Below are 21043 nucleotides of genomic sequence, written 5' to 3' on the forward strand. Positions count from 1 at the left end.
AGGTAGCAACATTTGCAGTACCGGATACTCGATTGAGAAAATCAGTCGCTGAAGTTGGTGATCTCTGTTAAAAGCAAGAACCCGAAACGCATAGGAGTGACAAGATGACAACACGCATCTGCAGAAGATACAGCGCATTCTCAAGAAAATATTGTTTGGAAGCAGGCTGCCATGTTCGTTCGTGTTAAAAGTCTTGAACTTCAAGTCCGCTAATAAAAAAGAAATTCTTTCTCGTTTCTTTGTTCATCTGTTAGCGTCCTGTGGGAAATTTCGCGCCGACTGCACGATTTTACCTCACGCGTAGCGAGGGGTGGACGGAAATAGAACAGAATGAAAACTTTGACGGACGTAGTGGTGGCGAAATTGACTTGTACCCTGCCGATTGCTGCGGGCGTAGGAAAACACACGCAAACAAAAGCGCTGTATATACACTGCCCTGTTGCCCGTCCCCCCGTCAACTCCCCCCCCCCCCCCCCCCCCCCAATTGATCTCGCTCCCCATCGGTCAGCCCACTACCATACGCCGACGCAAATTGGTGTACACATGCCAGTTGTCGCGTGCCTCTATACCTCCACCGATACACAACCACTCCCACCTCCCTTCTAACCACTGCCCCGCCCACCACACAGATATATACACAAGCAAAAGCGAGGCCGCTGTAACGTTGGACGAAACTGTCACATGAAGCAATCAAAAATGTCAACAGCGGACTCGCCGTGGTAAAGTGAATTTGGTGTAGAATACGATACACGCTCAAATCGTCTATATTTTTCATGTCTCGCGATCTCTGGTTGGCAATAAAGCGAGGTTGATACAGAAGACTCTAGGCGACGAAACAGCTCTCCACATAACTGCAAACCCACCTTCATAAAATTTCCACCAGCGCTCTCCATATAGTTACTTCATTAGAAGCGTCTGCGTTGAAAGATGTGGAAAAGGATGGGATACGTGAGAGTATAGGTACCTTTGCTCCATGTTGACGAACAACTTGTTGAAAAACAGCAAAGCCTTTTAAAAATTATTGAGTAGAACTAAACCAACGAAAATGAGCAATTGGACCCTCAATAGTCGACCGACCGCCTCGTCACCCTTCACTGTGTAGCGTCTTGCGTATGAGGTATGGTACGGCATAGCGACAGCACATCGCTCACCCCGCCGTTGTCCACTTTCGGACCTGGTAGCCTCGGCTGATCAATAAAGTGGAACCTCAGCTGACACTACGGGGATTAGTGCGCCCCCTTTCAGTCCTCTCGCTAAGTGAAAATCCCTGGGAATACCAGGAGTTTAACCAGTGCCCTCAGCAAGAGAAACAGATGCACTGTCCACTTGGCGACGTAGGCGGACGATTATCAGCGTTAATCTAATACAATACGCAGCGTGAGGATTAAGGTTACAACATACTGAAGTCGGAAATAATGAGATAGGAGATGACGTGAGTAGCAACGAAACTGGGAAAATGCAATAGGATAGATGATATGAAATGCAGACTGGAAACAGATGTAAAGTTTTGTTCAAAAAGACGAATATATTATAATGACACATGAATTTAGGAGCTACAAAGCCTTGGGAGAGTATTCCTCAATGATGTAACTTTATACAGAATTGAAACGTGGACTACACTGAGGTGAAAAACTTATGGGATAGCGATATGCACACTTACAGACTGCGGTAGTAGGGCGTACACAGGGTGTGAAGGGCAGTGCACTGGTTGAGCTATCATTTATACTCAGGTGATACATATGAAAAGATTGCCAATGTGATTTTGACTGCATGACGGGAATTAAAATGCTCTGAACGCGGAGTGGTAGTTATAGCTAGACGTACGGCGCATTCCATTTTGGAAATCGTTGTGGGACTCAGTATTCCCAGCTACACAGTGTCAAGATCGTGCCGAGAATACTATGTTTCAGGAATTACCACTTACCAAGGGCTATGTAGAAGCCGACGGCCTTTACTTAATGTCAGAAAGAAACGGTGTTTGTGTAGAGTTGTCAGTGCTAACACACAAGCATGAAGAAATCACAGAAATCAATGTGGGATTACGACGAACGCTTCCGTTAGTGCAGTGCGGCGAAATTTGGCTTTAATGGGTTATGGCAGCAGACGACCGACGCAAGTGCCTTCGCTAACAGCTCGATAATCGCCTGCAGCGCCACACCTGGGCTCGTGGCCGCATTGTTTGGACCGTAGACGACTGGGAAACCGTAGCCTGGTCAGATGAGTCCCGATTTCAGTTGGTTAGAGCTGATGGTAGGGTTCGACTGTGGTGCAGTCACCACTAAGTCAAGGACCCAAATTGTCAACATAGCACAGTGCAAGCTGGTAATGCTTCCACAATGGTGCGGACCGTGTTTACACCGAATGGAGTCGATCCTGGTTGTGTTCGGCTACTTGGAGACCATATCAAGCCATTCATGGTCTACATGTTCCTAGCAACGGGATAATTTTTATGAGTAACAATGCGCCATGTCACCGTGCCACAATCATTCATGACTGGTGGGAACAACATTCTGGACAATTGGAGTGCATGATTTGACCATCCAGATAACGTGACATGCGTCACAATGAGCATTTGTGGGTTATACGAGGGTTGTCCAGAACGTAAGTACCGATCGGTCGTGAAATGGACACCACAGTGAAAACTCAATGAAGCTTTGCGCAGATGTGTTGGTTAGTGTCTCTAGTATGACCGTCAATTGCATCAAGATGCTCTTTTGAGTTGTGAGCGCACTGTCAGCAAGTAAAGGTGCCTAGAACAACGATGTCTCCCGCCAAGTACGAGAGCCCCCTGAGAGGCTTCGCCTTAATGAATGCAGCCCACCGAACACAACAGCCACACACTTCCTTCTTCATGGCAATTCTCAACCGCACTGCAGGAGCAGTAAAGACGCTCCTGCAGCGTTTTCGGTGGGAAGTGTTCGATTACCCACAACACAGCTTTAATTGGCTCGTCCTGAGTTTCATCTGTGTTCACATGAATCGTTGGATACGAATACGACACTATAGACCAGCGCAGAGAATTATTGGAAAGCACAGGCGATTGCCTTCTAAGACGATTGTATTGAAAATTTGGTATAACGCTCCGACAAACGTCTGAATTCGGAGCGGCGACTATGTAGCGAAGTATCTGGAAACTGTAGCTAAATCTTGCAAATAAAATGTTTCTGATTTTCACTGCGGTTTCCATTTAGCGACCGATCGGAACCTACTTTCTGATCAACCCTCATATTCGACAAGCCAGTTCGTGCTCAAGATCGAGCACTGGCAACACGTAACCGGTTATGGACGGCTGTAGTGTCGGCACGGCTCATTATTTCTGCAGGTGACTCCCAACAACTTGTTGAGTTTATGTTATGTCATGTTACGGCACTAAGTCAGGCAAAAGGAAGTCCAACTTGATATTAGGAGATATCCCATGGCTTTTGTCACCTCGGTGTACCTCTACTACAAATGATTATAACGAATGAAGTAAGGGCAGTGATACAGCGGTTGCGAAGTAAATGAGAGCACTTGAAGTGCAGTGGGATATATCGATGGTTGTTAATGAATCTAAACCTCTAATTTGTCATGCAAACACACCGGCAAATCATACTTGGAGAAATTCATAGCGCAGGATCCAAAGTGCACCAGCTCCTTGGTAAAGAAACAGATCAATGCAGAACACTACAGTAATTTACAGTGTTTAGCCAACTAGATGTTTCAGTTGTAAGGGGAAATGTTGATATATGTACATTTAAAAGTGAGAAATAGCGTACCAGTACTCATCACAAGAGGCGTAACAACGAGACAGTATTTAGTCGCGGCTGCTGCAGTTCTTCGTACAATGAACATCAAGGGTTCACCAGAGTTCTCAAGAGAAGCTAACTGTTAAGCAAAATTTATATCAGCCCCCGCAACGCAACGCTTCCCCTCGATGAGCAATGACGTAACTTCTCGTGCTGTGACAATGCGAGCTCTTGTACAAATCACTTAAGAATACTGACCAGGAGAACATGGCAAGTGCCACCACGCGATTTCCAAGGAACTTCGCTCAGTTTGAGATGAGTCATAATAAGAGAACACGCGACTCGACTTATCAGTAAGCACTCAACCGTTTCTGAAAAAACAAAAAAGGTTTCAACGTATTTTCGAGGTGCTTTATGTGCCTTTTATCACGCAATATTAGTTTATTTTGTTGTTTTCATTTACCTACCAATATTCGTAGGAGATTAGTGCACGAGTGTTTCTCCTCAAATTGAAGACGCAAGGGCTCGATTTAAATTGTAAAATTGCTACAGGAATTCACAATAAACGTCACATATTTTTTGCATAATACTTGTGTGTATGATATGTTGAGGGCTCACGATCTTTTATAAGTTCCCATATTTTGATATTTCATTCTCAAATCAATTCTGATATTAATTGTTATATTTTACTCATGTGTTTACTCGTCAGGAAGATTTGGTGCGTTAGTAGTGATAGCAGAAACATTCGAAACATAGGTATTTCAAAAACCAAGCGCATCGCGCGAAGGCAGGTTTGCCACAGTGACATTTCTTCGTTTGAATCTCACTCGGAAGAGTTACACGTTTTAAATTCATTCATCTGACAAACAACTAGTAGACGAATAAGGACCATGTTACAGCAATATACACTGGAAAACATTTGTATAGTTAATTTCTACAGATATGGGAATATAAATGAGAAACAAAAATAAAATTAACAAACCGCGCTGCATGAGTTGTACCACCATTTCGTCTGAAAATATATAACAGTAAAAGGCACTCATGCTACCTGGAAAATACCTCGAAAATTTGACCGTCGTTTTCTCAGAAAAGATCAAGTATCTACGGATAATCAGGGTCACGTGTTCATATATTTTGACCACTCTTCCGCTGAGCGAAGTTTCAGGGAAGTCGAGTTGTGGCACTTGTCGTGTTCTCCGCGTGATTAATCTGGTGTGCACTAGACTCCTGGTGTTCAAGGACCACAACTGTAGTAGTCTGTTTCCTTGTGTCGAATTTTGGTGTTTGTGGAATGATGGTTGAGACTGTGTGAGTATCGTCGTGGAGTATTTCTGATTTGAATTCTTGGAAGTTTGATGAAAACTTTACATGTTAAGCCTCGTTCACACAATCAAACTATAGTGACGCCAAATCTAGTGGCATACCACAACGGCCCTGCAATTGCATGTGTGAACTCCCAGTTTTTCAGTGGTGTCACTCAAATGAGGCAACTTTTCACTTGTTAAAAGCAGTCAACTAGGTTATACTTTGCGACGGAATCAGCCCTCCTCTACCACTGAATAGTATCATTCGACTTTCCCTGCTGGCTGTACTTCGAAACACTAGCATTCTGTCACATTTATCGTGGAGTAATTGTTGCTTTACTCCAATCGGTTTCAGCGTGTTTACATTTCATTACTGAAAGAAATTCAATACAGGTGTGTGTGTGTGTGTGTGTGTGTGTGTGTGTGTGTGTGTGTGGCAGTGTATATCTGTGAGCATGTCGTCCTCATTTCCTCCAGAACCTCCGGACCGGTTTTAAGTAAACTTTGTGCCAAGAGTTTTTTCGTCATCTAATTTGTTTTAAGGAGGGTTATCGTGCTTATTTTTTGTAACTACAAAAATATTTGAAGCCACTGGCGCCCAAACCACGCTGAATAGATGGGAAAAGGTAGCTATTACCTTAAACAGTATCTTGTTTTTCTCTAAGTAATTACCAAAATAACCAAATTTTATAGAAGTTTATAAGTCTGTATATTTATCGTAAGGCACCGGTTCTTATTTCAGAGAAATGAAGTATATCGTGGAACAATTTCATTGGATTTCTCATTTATTTTTGCCTCGCCTCCAAGTCAGACTAGAGGTGAAGAATGATTATTTTTCTGAAATACCAGATCAAACTTTTATTTGAAGAGAAGCTGTAATATTCCAACCAACGGCTTTGCCACTGTGGTAACACGTCAGATCATCAATGTTAAGCTCTCTTGGGCTTGTCTAACGCTTGGGTGGGTGACCATCCGGGTTTGCCGTGTTCTGTTGGTAAGCGGTCTACACAGCCATTGTGAGGACAATTATCAGCAGATGTTTCGTGCATGCAGTTTGCGTCGAGCAGGGAATGAGTTCCTAGTTCATTAACTGCAGCGTTATGGAAGAAGTGAAGTCGATTACCATCCCTGCACTGCTCTTAGATTCTTTCTCCTTTGTATTCCTAAGCACTGAAACTGCAGCCACCATTAACAACGCACTCAGAAAAGAGACTGCATTTATGTAGTGATACCTCACATTCCTAGAATGAGGTGTATCACATCCTTAAATACAAGTGTCACAGGAAAGATGTTCGTTACTGAGAGAAGTCGATAAGTGCTGCGCACCCGCCTGTTGAGAGGTGTTTTAAATCGTAGGCGCTGGTACCAGAGCTAACGATCCAATGGCTGTACGAAAGTGGCCGGCCGCAGTGGCCGAGCAGTTCTAGGTGCTTCAGTCTGGAACCGCCGGACGGATACGTTCGCAGGTTCGAATCCTGCCACGGGCTTGGATGTGTGTGATGTCCTTAGGTTAGTTGGGTTTAAGTAGTTCAAAGTTCTAGCGGACTGATAACTTCAGATGTTAAGTCCCATAGTGCTCAGAGCCATTTGAACCATTTGTACGAAAGTGGGTTGCAGTCAGACGACACTACGTGCTGAGGTGGAGGTAGGAGTTCTATGGAGCAAGCTGTGTGAAGGAAGGTCTGCATTAAATCTATGAACCCAAAATTTGAAAGATAATAAATGTATTGTAATTCTTTCTTAACAAGTTTAATATGAGATCTGTTACGTACTTAGTACGGAGAGGCAGTATACGAGTTGGCACCTGTTGTCATTTGTCACGTATTGAACTGTAATTTTGATGTTAATACAGGAAAATGAACTGTACCTAACTTCTTATTTACACTGAAGATTCAAAGAAACTGGTACATCTGCCTAATATCGTGTAGAGCCCCCGTGAGTACGCGAAAGTGCCGCAATACGGTATGGCATGGATCGACTAACGTCTGAAGTAGTGCTGGAGAGATACGACACCATGAATACTGGAGGGCTGTCCGTAAGTCCATAAGAGTACGAGGAGATGGAGATCTTTTCCAAACAGCACGTTGGAAGACATCCCAGATATGCTTAATAATGTTCATGTCTGGGGAGTGGTGGCCACCGGAACCGTTGAAACTCAGAAGAGTGTTCCTGGAGCCACTCTGTACCAAATCTGGACGTGTGGGGTGTCCCATTGTCGTGCTGGAATCGCCTAAGTCTGTCGGAATGCACAATGGACATGAGGTGATGAGACAGGTGATCAGACAGGATGCTTACGTACGTGTCACCTATGAGACTCGTATCTAGACGTGTCCGGCGTGCCATATCACTCCAGGTGCACACGCCGCATACCATTACTCAGCCTCCACCAGCGTGAACAGTCCCCTGTTGGCATGCAGGGTCCAAGGATTATGACGTTGCCTCCATAGCCGTACACGTCCTTTCGCTAGATCCAATTTTAAACGAGACTCGTCCGCCAATGTGTCATGTTTCCACTCATCAACAGTCCAATGCTGGTGTTGATGGGCGCAGAAGAGGCGTAAAGCTTTGTTTTGTGCAGTCATCAAGGGTACACGAGTGGATCTTCGGCTGAAATCGCAGGAACCTGCCGAAGGGCTGCACTTCTGTCTCGTTGAACGATTCTCTTCAGTCGTCGTCTGTACCGTTCTTGCAGGATCTTTTTCCGGCAGCAGTGATGTCGAAGATTTGTTGCTTTATCGGATACCTGATATTCACGGTACACTAGTGAAATGGTCGTACAGCAAAATCCCCACTTCATCGCTACCTTGGTGATGCCGTGTACCATCTCTCGTGCACCGACTATAACACCTCTTAATAACCTGTGATTGTAGCAGTCGTGACGATGTAACAACTGCGCTGGACACTAGTTGTCTATATAGGCGTTGCCGACCGCAGCGCCGTATTCTGCCTGTTTACGTATGATATGTCTGTGTTTGAATATGCATGCCTGTATCAGTTTCTTTGGCGCTTCAGTGTATATGGTGGAATGAACGAGAACGAGAAGTTAATTTTCAGCAGCTTCATCTGGAGCCTGTAAGGAGAAGAAATAGCCACTCGGATTTAGGGCACAATCTAACTGGAACCTCCAGAATGAGATTTTCACTCTGCAGCGGAGTGTGCGCTGATATGAAACTTCCTGGCAGATTAAAACTGTGTGCCCGACCGAGACTCGAACTCGGGACCTTTGCCTTTCGCGGGAAAGTGCTCTACCAACCTGAACCTGATTAATAATACTTGACGGTGAGCGAATATTCAGTAAGCAACATTCATCGTATATGATAAAGTGTTCAAGTGGCAACTTATTTATGTGTCTGGTGCATAAGGTGAAGTATAACAAATCACCAAGGAGCCCAAACCAACCTGGGACACTTCACCTTAACAGTTCAATTAGCAAAGTTCCATGACGATACCGATTACCGACGAAACACTTCAACGTTTGGAGAATAAGAAAAAAGAGAAAAGGAAAGCAGAATTCATATGTAGTATAAAAACATCTTTCCGGTCATGTGCGAAAGAAAGTACAAGAATAAGAACTCCAAATAACACCTTCGTGCAGAATCCTGGCTGAACTGAGATGGGTGTGCATCAGCGCTACACTTCTCTTGTTCCTGCCGCTTGTTTCTGGCTGTTACCTGTTATTTCCTTCACAGCCTTTCCAGCCGGCGGAGAATTCGTTCAACGGCCCGCTGATTACCAAGAATCCAATCGGGCGCGCTAATCCGCTCCGGACAGTCGCGAAGAAATTAGACGGGATTCAATCAGGTCTCACTGAAGTTTTGCCTCCGGCCTCAGACGCGAGACAAACAAGCGCCGGTAGACGAGAGGCGCGGCCATTGTCCTCGAAACAAGACTCGTCGACGACGGAGAGGCGCGGCGCCCGCTCCGTTTCAAATGGCCCGAAATGTTATTCGGATAAATTCGAGCCAACTTATCTCCCGGGCGCGCGACAACAATGCGGTCTGCAACTTGGCCGGTTAACTGCGCCACAGCGGCGAAGTTTTTCTGGCGCGTTCGGCGCTGCAGCCGCGCGGGGAGGAGAAAAAAAATGGGGTGGCCAGTGCAGAAAAGCCCAGATCCGAAGCGGAGGAAGGCCGGATTTAAAAGAAACTGCCTTTGTAAATGGAACCTTTTCACGGGGAGATGAAAGCGCTTGAATTATTTAAGACAGAAACCGAAAACGCCGAGGAGAACAGAAATTCTTTTGTGACTACACGCGGCATCGCGAACAACGGGTTTACTCCTGTTTTTTTGTCAGCAACCGCGACCGTGGGCGTTGCGTGGGGGCGAGGGATTTTGGTGCAGCGTCCCACAAAGTGCTGCGTGCTGTTTGTTCCCTTTCTGTGCTTGTGCTTCGTCCGACGATGTGCAATGGCTTGCACGCAGAGCACTGACCACCCTGGTATCCTATAGGCATGGTCAGTACGAACCCTGAAAGAAAAGACTCCAGAGATAGCATTTGTTCAGGACCTGTAGGACACATTTAGACCGATGTAAATTAAAATTACAAGCAGTCTGTGTCTTCGGGACAGTTTTTCACAAAACATGAGCGCATGAACAATCGTCTGTACCACAGGTATCACTGTTGTAAGGTGGTATCCAAACGTTCTCGTAAATGGAATACATGGGCAAATATTTTTAAAAAAATGGTTCAAATGGCTCTGAGCACTATGGAACTTAACTTCTGAGGTCATCAGTCCCCTAGAACTTAGAACTACTTAAACCTAACTAACCTAAGAACATCACACACATCCATGCCCGAGGCAGGATTCGAACCTACGACCGTTGCGGTCGCGCGATTCCAGACTGTAGCGCCTAGAACCGTTCGGCTACCACGGACGACCACAAATATTAGGTTGGTAAAAAAGTTGGTACTCGTAGCGTTTCTGTTTCTCATGTTGGTTTCAAATTTTTATGGGTTTATTTTTCGATTTTCATTTTTTATTTACAGTTTACTGTTGCTATTTGAGTTTACATACTTTCATTTTGTCACGAGAGCAAAGTAAGTGCAGCAGTGGACGCTAGAAAATACGATGCCAAGTGAAGAAATCGGCTCATTTACAACATACTCTTCTGTTTGAGTTCAGTAGAGAGGTGACGGCAGCCGAGACACCCAAAAATATTTGCGCAGTTTATGATAATAATTCCACTGCACAGAGTATGGCAAGAAAATGGCTTTCTCGTTTGAAGGAGTGTCGTTTTGACATTAGTGACTCTCCAAATTGAGGAAGACATTCAGGGTTTGTCGAAGATCGTTTAAAAGCAATAATCCACAATAATCCATGTCATTGTACTCGACAAATGTGATGAACTATGATCATTACAATATAGTGCGATGTGCAGGTAATACATTTGCCAAGCCAAAAAATCAGCGGGTACCCCTATGTGCATCGCTGCTTACTCGTCATCATCCTCGGCTCGTGAACAACACCGACCATTCCCATCCCGTATTTTTACTAGTGACAATAAATGGTGTCTTTATTCTGACGTAGGGGAAATAACGGAATATTTCAGCCCAAACAAAGCAGCAACTCCCCGTACAAAGACATTGTGCACTCACAGAAGGAATTGTCATGCTTATGGTGGAGCAGCGATGGTGTGATATACTACTAATCGCTCCCCCCACGTGTAACCATAATTGCTGAAATTTATTGTCAACATCCGTGACATATTGCAAACGCAACCCAAGAGGTGAAGTGATGCTGCTCCACGCTTAAGTCCACCCGCATTTTGCTAGACTGACCAAAACTACTATACATGAGTTGGGTTCGAAAGTCATTCCGCATCCACCTTAATTTCCTGATTTTGTGCCTCAGATTTTCACCTTTTCCGCTCTCTATCGAACAACCTTCAAGGTAGTATCTTTCAGGATGAAAATGCGTTCAGACCATGGTTCGATGAGTTCTTCGCCTCGAAACAACGTGACCTATACAGACGCGAAATCGAAAAGCTACCTCAACATTGTCAGGTTGTTGTAAATAGTGAAAGGGATACATTATTGATTTGTAGGATATCTGTTATGTGTAGGCCCTATCTGCTGTGTTTATTAAACTTATCAAATAATGCTACGAAGTTATGCACCAATCCAATAGTTACTAGCACACTGAAATTTCGGTTTGTGTCTTCCCATATATCCTTATGGAATCTGCAATGTGATAAGCTACGTTTTAAACTTGAGAAAACTGCTGCTGATACGCAATAAGTCGTAAAGAAACCATTTGGAGAAAATTTATTATTAGTGGGGATCAATAAGTTTCCGTTTGGAGACATTGCTGCAGCGTGTATGGAACGTAACGCGACTTCGATGTGGGCACTTATGCACCGACGTGTGGGCAAGGGATTATTACAGTACTCGCCTCCTTGCGACATGCGTGCGTTTAATGTGGAAACGTGAACTATGGTGACATTATTATCAAATGCGTCCAAACAGAACCAAAATGCTGTTATTCTTTCTTTTGGTTGCCAAACAAACAGCGGTAGAGATCCATCGGAGAATGAAGAATGTTTATGAGGCAGCATTTTTTTTGAAAACCACCGCTGTGGAATGGTAATCCCCGTTCTGAGTGATGATGTTTCATCATAACACACGTCCCCATATCGTACATGTCGTAACGCAGAAGTTACACCAACTGTTAATACATTTTGACCACTGAAAAAAAGTCTTTGGAAGTTCAGTGATTACTATCAGACGACGAGGTGCAGCTGGCGGGTACGGATTTTTTCCCACAGCAGCACTCGGTGTTATACTAAATTGGTGTCTTCAGCCTTGTGCATCGGCGGAATGATTGTCTCAGTGATCACGGCAGCTTTACCTGATTGGCATACCGATTCTGGACTGCAAGGAAATCGAAGGAAAATATCTGATCGCCACTTGTACAGGGTGTTTCAAAAATGACCGGTATATTTGAAACGGCAATAAAAACTAAACGAGCAGCGATAGAAATACACCGTTTGTTGCAATATGCTTGGGACAAAAGTACATTTTCATGCGGACAAACTTTCGAAATTACAGTAGTTACAATTTTCAACAACAGATGGCGCTGGAAGTGATGTGAAAGATATAGAAGACAACGCAGTCTGTGGGTGCGCCATTCTGTACGTCGTCTTTCTGCTGTAAGCATGTGCTGTTGACAACGTGCAAGTGTGCTGTGGACAACATGGTTTATTCCTTAGTACAGAGGATTTTTCTGGTGTTGGAATTCCACCGCCTAGAACACAGTGTTGTTGCAACAAGTCGAAGTTTTCAACGGAGGTTTAATGTAACCAAAGGACCGAAAAGCGATACAATAAAGGATCTGTTTGAAAAATTTCAACGGACAGGAAATTTGACGGATGAACGTGCTGGAAAGGTAGGGCGACCGCGTACGGCAACCACAGAGGGCAACGCGCAGCTAGTGCAGCAGGTGATCCAACAGCGGCCTTGGGTTTACGTTCGCCGTGTTGCAGCTGCGGTCCAAATGACGCCAACGTCCACGTATCGTCTCATGCGCCAGAGTTTACACATCTATCCATACAAAATTCAAACGCGGCAAACCCTCAGCGCCGCTACCATTGCTGCACGAGAGACATTCGCTAACGATATAGTGCACAGGATTGATGACGGCGATATGCATGTGGGCAGCATTTGGTTTACTGACGACGCTTATTTTTACCTGGACGGCTTCGTCAATAAACAGAACTGGTGCATATGGGGAACCGAAAAGCCCCATGTTGCAGTCCCATCGTCCCTGCATCCACAGAAAGTACTGGTCTAGGCCGCCATTTCTTCCAAAGGAATCATTGGACCATTTTTCAGATCCGAAACGATTACTGCATCACGCTATCTGGACATTCTTCGTGAATTTGTGGCGGTACAAACTGCCTTAGACGACACTGTGAACACCTCGTGGTTTATGCAAGATGGTGCCCGGCTACATCGCAAGGCCGACGTCTTTAATTTCCTGAATGAATATTTCGATGATCGTGTGTTTGCTTTGGGCTATCCGAAACATACAGGAGGCGGCGTGGATTGGCCTCCCTATTCGCCAGACATGAACCCCTGTGACTTCTTTCTGTGGGGACACTTGAAAGACCAGGTGTACCGCCAGAATCCAGAAACAATTGAACAGCTGAAGCAGTTCATCTCATCTGCATGTGAAGCCATTCCGCCAGACACGTTGCCAAAGGTTTCGGGTAATTTCATTCAGAGACTACGCCATATTATTGCTACGCATGGTGGATATGTGGAAAATATCGTACTATAGAGTTTCCCAGACCGCAGCGCCATCTGTTGTTGACAATTGTAACTACTGTAATTTCGAAAGTTTGTCTGCCTGAAAATGCACTGTTGTCCCAAGCATATTGCAACAAACGGTGTATTTCTATCGCTGCTCGTTTAGATTGTACTGCCGTTTCAAATATACCGGTCATTTTTGAAACACCCTGTATGTCGGCCACAGAATTGTATAAGAATTTCAAAACTAGCCGTACACTGACATGATTACGACTATTGTAGTCGGCTGTCAACTCTTAGTACACAGCGCATGTTCAGGAAGCGAAGATATCCCATAAGGGAAGGGCAGTACAAACTGTGAATGAAAATCTTCTCTGCTCTGGTTTTCTGCCAAAGAAACTCAATTACAGCTCTCTGCTTGGGACGTACCTATGTTAGAGACGCCATTTTGAAGGCTACGTATAGCACCACCACGTTCTGGAACCTCATGAAACCATAAGGACTGAAATGAGAATAGCCCACGGTGTCTCTCAACAAATTCCGCATTTTATCAAGCGATTTTGGCCGCCAAAGAAAAATGTTTCGCATTACTTATTTAATATTTCTTGTTCAACGCCCGTCCTATATTTGATGCAAAACACCGCGAATACATCTCCTGCGCAAATGTCTTCATCGTAAGAGTTGCACTTGCACCTTTCTTCTTTTAAATGTTTTCTACGTGTTCCTCTAGTCGTAGATTCTGCGAAGAACGTCTTAAGTTCTTATCTTTTCACTCCATCCAATCTTTAATATCCTTCTACAACAGCACATGTTAAAACTTTACATTCTGTTTTTCTCCGGTTTACGTACGTCCTAAGGAATTCTTTAGGCAAACTGAGGCAGATGTTTAATTGTAGGAGACTTCTTTTGGCCAGGATGCCCTCTTTGCCAGCGCTAGCCTTCCTTTTATGTCCTCCTCGTTTCGTCCGTACAAGCTATTTTGATTCCAAGGAAGCAGAATTTCTTAACTTCATCTACTTCGTAGTCCCGAATTATGCTGTTAATTTTATCGATAATCTCATTTCTGCTGCTTCTCATTATTTCCATGTTTCATCGATTTACTGTCAATGCGCAATGTGTATTCATTACACTGTTCATTCCATTGAAAAGGCCCTGCAATGTTTCCTCACTTTTACTGACGATTACAATCTCGTCAGCGAATCTCACCTTTATTAACCTTGCACCCTCAGCTTTTATCCAACTGGCAAAGCTTTATGTTATTTCCGTCTCTGCTTATTCGAAGTACAGACGGAATAGTAGGGGCTAAAGAATACATCCGTGTCTTACAATTCTTCTCATTCGAGCACTTTACCCTTCGTTTTCCTTTCTTGTTTTTGTCTCTTGCTCCCTATATGAATTGTTTATTGCCCATCTTTCCCTATAGTTTAAACCTACTTGTCTGAGAATTTTGAACATCTTGCACTATTTTATACTGTGGAACACGATTTATAGGTTGTGGACTCCTACAAACGCGTCTTGGTTTTTCTTAAGTTTCGCTTGCATTATCGAGCGCAACGTTCTCCTCGTGCCTTAACCTGGCTTACGGACAAAGTGATCGCCGTCTAAGAGATCCACAGCTTTTTGTTCCATTCTTCTGTATATTTGTCTGGTCTGAAACTTGGATGCTCAAGATATTAAGCTGATTGTGCGGTAGTATCCACAGCCTCCTACGTTTATTACTTTAGGATTATGTAGCTGGCACAATTTCAAAAACCTGATGGTTTTTCTCCAGACTCAAAGATTCTACTAAATTACTTGAACAGCCGCCGCGCTGAGTTGCCTCGCGGTTTGAGGCGGCATGTCACGGTCTGCGCGGCCCCTCCCGACGGAGGCTCGAGTCCTCCTCGGGCATGGGTGTGGTTTCTGTTCTTAGCATAAGTTAATTTATTGTGTAGATCTAGGGACCGATGACCTTAGCAGTTTCGTCCCTTAGGAATTCACACACATTTGAACATTTTCTTTGAAATTAAATATTCGTTTGGTTGCCACTTCCCCAACGGTCATAGAATTTCCAAAATAACATTATCCATGCCTCCGTCCTTACTCGACCGCAAGACTTCCAAAACTCTGTTAGATGCTCCCGATGCCTTACATGTCGACTCCTACTCCTTCTATGACGTTATCAGACAGTTCCTCACCCTCGCAGAGGCCTTCAGTGTACTTTTTCCACATACACGGTCTTTCCTTTGCGCTTAACACTGAAATTTGTTTTGATCTCTGAACACTGACCCATTTAGTTTAAATTTAACCGAAGGTTTCTTTGACTTTTCAGCAAGCTGAATCAGTCCTTCCGACGGCAATTTGGCTTCCGAGTTCCTCACAATATTGATGCAGCCTTGCGGCGTCACTTCGCCGCACTTCCTATTTATTTAATTCCTGAGTGATTTTCATTGCTGTATTCCTATCAGTTTCCTTCACATTTTCTAATTTCTTTCTTTCGTTGATCAAATTTCTTCTATTGGAAAACGTTTCTTCGCAGTTGTCTCCCTAGTACTTATATCTGTATGTCCAACTTCTGTAATTACTCTTTTAAGAGATGTACCCCTCTTCCCTACCGCCATCAACCATGGACCTTGCCGTTGGTGGGGAGGCTTGCGTGCCTCGGCGATACAGATGGCCGTACCGTAGGTGCAACCACAACAGAGGGTAATCTGTTGAAAAGCCAGATAAACGTGTGGTTCCTGAAGAGGGGAAGCAGCCTTTTCAGTAGTTGCAGGGGCAACAGTCTGGATGATTGACTGATCTGGCCTTGTAACACTAACCAAACCGGCCTTGTTGTGCTGGTACTGCGAACGGCTGAAAGCAAGGGGAAACTACAGCCGTAATTTTTCCCGAGGGCATGCGGCTATACTGTATGGTTAAATGATGATGTGGTCTTCTTGGGTAAAACATTCCGGAGGTAAAACAATCCTCCATTCGGATCTACGGGCGGGGACTACTCAAGAGGACGTCATTATCAGGAGAAAGAAAACCGTCGTTCTACGGACCGGAGCGTGGAATGTCAGATCCCTTAATCGGGCAAGTAGGTTAGAAAATTTAAAAATGGAAATGGATAGGTTTAAGTTAGATATAGTGGGAATTAGTGAAGTTCGGTGGCAGGAGTTACAAGACTTTTGGTCAGGTGAATAAAGGGTTATAAATACAAAATCATATAGAGGTAATGCAGGAGTAGGTTTAATAATGAATAAAAAAATGGGGGTGCGGGTAAGCTACTACAAACAGCATAGAGAACGCATTATTCTGGCCAAGATAGACACGAAGCCTATGCCATATGCCAACTTGCTCTGCAGATGATGAAGAAATTGATGAAATGTATGACGAGATAAAAGAAATTATTCAGGTAGTCAAAGGAGACGGCCGGCCGCGGTGGTCTAGCGGTTCTAGGCGCTCAGTCCGGAACCGCGCGACTGCTACGGTCGCAGGTTCGAATCCTGCCTCGGGCATGGATGTGTGGGATGTCCTTAGGTTAGTTAGGTTTAAGTAGTTCTACGTTCTAGGGGACTTATGACCACAGCAGTTGAGTCCCATAGTGCTCAGAGCCGTTTGAACCATTTTTTTTCAAAGGAGACGAAAATTTAATAGTCATAGGTGACTGGAATTCGAGAATAGGAAAAGGGAGAGAAGGAAACATAGTGGGTGAATGTGGAATGGGGGACAGAAATGAAAGAGGAAACTGTCTGGTAGAATTTTGCACAGAGCAGAACTTAATCATAGCTAACTCTTGGTTCAAGAAATGTAAAAGAAGGTTGTATACATGGAAGAATCCTGGAGATACTAAAAGGTATCAGATAGATCATATAATGGTAAGACAGACATTTAGGAACTAGGTTTTAAACTGTAAGATATTTCCAGGGGCAGATGTGGACTCTGACCACAATCTATTGGTTATGAACTGTAGATTAAAACTCAAGAAACTGCAAAAAGGTGGGAATTTAAGGAAATGGGACCGGGATAAACTGACTAAACCAGAGGTTGTACATAATTTCAGGGAGAGCTTAAGGGAACAATTGGCAGGAATGGGGAAAAGAAATACAGTAGAAGAAGAATGGGTAGCTTTGAGGGATGAAGTAGTGATGGCAGCAGAGGATCAAGTAGGTAAAAAGACAAGGGCTAGTAGAAATCCTTGGGTAACAGAAGATATATTGAATTTAATTGATGAAAGGAGAAAATATAAAAATGCAATAAGTGAAGCAGACAAAAAGGAATACAAACGTCTCAAAAATGAGATCGACAGGAGAGGGAAAAATGGCTAAGCAGGGATGGCTAGAGGACAAATGTAACGATGTAGAGGCTTATCTCACTAGGGGTAAGGTAGATACTACCTACAGGAAAATTAAAGAGACCTTTGGAGAAAAGAGAAACACTTGTATGAATATCAAGAGCTCAGGTGGAAAGCCAGTTCTAAGCAAAGAAGGAAAAGCAGAAAGGTGGAAGGAGTATGTAGAGGTTCTACACAAGGGCGATGTACTTGAGGACAATATTATGGAACTGGAAGAGGATGTAGATGAAGATGAAATGGGAGATACGATACTGCGTGAAGAATTTGAAAGAGCACTGAAAGACCTAAGTCGAAACAAGGCCCCTTGAGGAGACAACATTCCATTAGAGCTACTGAGGGCCTTATGAGAGCGAGTCCTGACAAAAATCTACCATCTAGTGCGCAAGATGTATGAGAGAGGCGAAATACCCTCAGACTTCAAGAAGAATATAATAATTCCAATACCAAAGAAAGCAGGTGTTGACGGAAGAATGCTGAAGATTAGATGGGTAGATCACATAACTAATGAGGAGGTATTGAACAGAATTGGGCAGAAGAGGTGTTTGTGGCACAACTTGACAAGAAGGAGGGACCGGTTGGTAGGACATGTTCTGGGGCATCAAGGGATCACAAATTTAGCATGGGAGGGCAGCGTGGAGGGGAAAAATCGTAGAGGGAGACCAAGAGATGAATACACTAAGCAGATTCAGAAGGATGTAGGTTGCAGTAAGTACTGGGAGATGAAGAAGCTTGCACAGGATAGAATAGCATGGAGAGCTGTGTCAAACCAGCCTCAGGACTGAAGACAACAACAACAACCCCTCTTCAGTGTAGTGGCCCTTTGTGGTATTCATTGCCGCAGTATCTACAAACTTAGACAACATAAAACGCATACAATCATTCTTCAATAACTCACGTCTTACCACAATGACACTTCTGGGCGATTCTCTTGACTGTCAATGTACTCTTCATCATTAGTACATTGTACTCAGAGTATATATCTGCTCATGGCTGCGCCTAACAGTCCACTATCTGATTTCAGGATCTCTGTCTGACACTGATGCAATTCAGCTGGAAGATTCACGTGCTCCCAGGTATCTTCTAAGTATACCTTCTCCTTTTGTGATTACTATCAGAAATTTGCGTCAGAACTCAGTTACATTTTCTGCTTTCTCATTCTCAATATCGAGCACATATGCTCCTTAACGTGATAGACAGAGTGATTCCGACATTCGTGCATTCCGACGCTACAGGGCAATTCCTTGCATGCTAACACTACAAAGAAGTCACTATGAAATTTCTGTAGAAAATGGACATCAAGAAAGTCCATTTAGCAATACTGTAATTACAACTAAGTCAAAGATCGTTATTCAGTAGAGGGCAGCTGCGCTACGCAACTGCCGTCAAGGACCAACATTAACTTGCGCTATATCCTCAAAACTGTGCACACAACGACTCCAACGAACTCTACTTTCTTGATTTTGAGAAAGTTTACGACCATATGACTACATACACTGACGCTAAAAAATTATAGCACAAAGCAGTAATTGTGTGACGTAAACGAAATTTGGTAGGCGTGTTTCTTCGTATGAATAATGATCTGTATTCAGATTTCACTGCTGTCGCATAAGAATGGCGCTAGTAGTGCCATAATGAGGACGCAAATCAGGTATGCCCCAAATACATTCTGTGACATTCGTAATCGTTAGTCACCCTAGAGACTGGACGTCGTGAGTTGACGTTAGTCAAGAATGTTTTAAGGCGACAAAGAAGCGACTTTTAAGCACCTCACTGAGATTGAAAGAAATCGTGTAATAGGGCTACAGTAAGTTGAGGGTTCCTTCTGTGATATCGCAGAAAGATTTGGCAGTAATGTAGCCACTCTACATGAATGCTATCAGCGGTGGTCACGAGAATGTACGGTCGCAAGAAGACCGGGTTCCGGACTGCCATCTGGCGCGACAGAGAGGGAAGACCATCGTGTAGCCTATGGTTCTGGCGCATCGTACTCCATGTTCAGTAGCAATATCAACAGAAGTCGGCACGACACAACGAATCGCCACGAATCGGCTACTTCGAGGACAGCTAAGAGGCAGACGCCCTGTAGCTTACATTCTACTAATCACAAACCATCGCCATTTGTAACTTCAATGTTATCAACCGAGAGCTCATTGGAGGGATGCGTGGCGATCTGTTGTTTTTTATGGTGAAATTTGGTGCTGCCTCGGTGCCACTGATCACCGTGTGTTAGTTACAAGCAGCCAGTTGAGGACCTGCATTCAAGCCGTCTCCGTGTTAGACACACTGTACCTACATCTGAAGTTATGGTCTGGGGTGCGATATCGTGTGACAACAGAAACATTCTCGTCGTTTTCTCCCGGCCCTCTCCTCCCGCCCAGCAAAACTGTGCATCAATCTTGTGATTCGACATGTTGTACTGCCATTTATGAATAGCATTCCATGGTTCCATGGGTGTCTTCCAACAGGATAACACTCACCCACATATCGTTGTTGTAACCCAACATGCTCTACAGACTGTCAACATGTTGCCTTGGCCTGCTCGATAACCAGAGCTGTCTCTATTCTCGCACATATGAGACAATATCGGATTGCAGCTCCAACGACGTCCGAAAAATAGAAGTAGCCGTCCCTGTGTTGACCGATTAAGTGCGACAGGCATGGAACGAGATCCTAAAACCTTGCGCCTGCAACCTGTACAATACAATGCATGTACGTTTGAATGCTATCATTCAACATTACAGCGGTTACACGGGTTATTAATGTTCCAGCATTTCACATTAGCAATGGCGTATCTCGCACTCACATTAATCTGTGATCTTGCAATGTTAATCATCTAAACTTGTTATTTAGAGAAATGTATTTCTGAAATTTCATTACTCTAGATTAGCTATTTTTTGACGTTGCGATTTTTTTCCGTATATGAACATACAGATCATGGGTTTTGGCACGACTTCTTACCATCGTTAAAATAATTACTGCTAATTTGTAGTGCTGCATAATGATTAGCAGACACCTTCGTATAACTGTTTACATAGAACCTTTCATCAGGTAAGGTTGCCAACTTTTTTTACGGCGCAGTACGTCACTGCCATGGAACCCTTGCTGACTACTGCTACAGAAGAAACATCCGGAATCATCATCGGTAATACTTGCCAGCTTTGCATAACTTGCGGAGATGATTTCTCTGTTGGTATTACGTCCTCACATGAGTAAATTATGGCTGGGTGAGCTGAATACAGAAAAGTAGCCATACTACACGTTGGGAGTGGTGTTAACAATGTAGACAATACTGACTGCGGCACTTGCAGCATGAACCAAAATTCTATTGAATTACATGATGACACTAAACCAAATAAGACTAATACTCGTAACTGATAGGACATGTTGAACCAAAGCAAACGCTGGTATACAACGTCACATCACACAAAAGGTCCAGACCCTCCAACTT

This window comes from Schistocerca gregaria, chromosome 4 (genome assembly GCF_023897955.1).
Source record: "Schistocerca gregaria isolate iqSchGreg1 chromosome 4, iqSchGreg1.2, whole genome shotgun sequence".
Classification (NCBI taxonomy): Eukaryota; Metazoa; Arthropoda; class Insecta; order Orthoptera; family Acrididae; genus Schistocerca; species Schistocerca gregaria.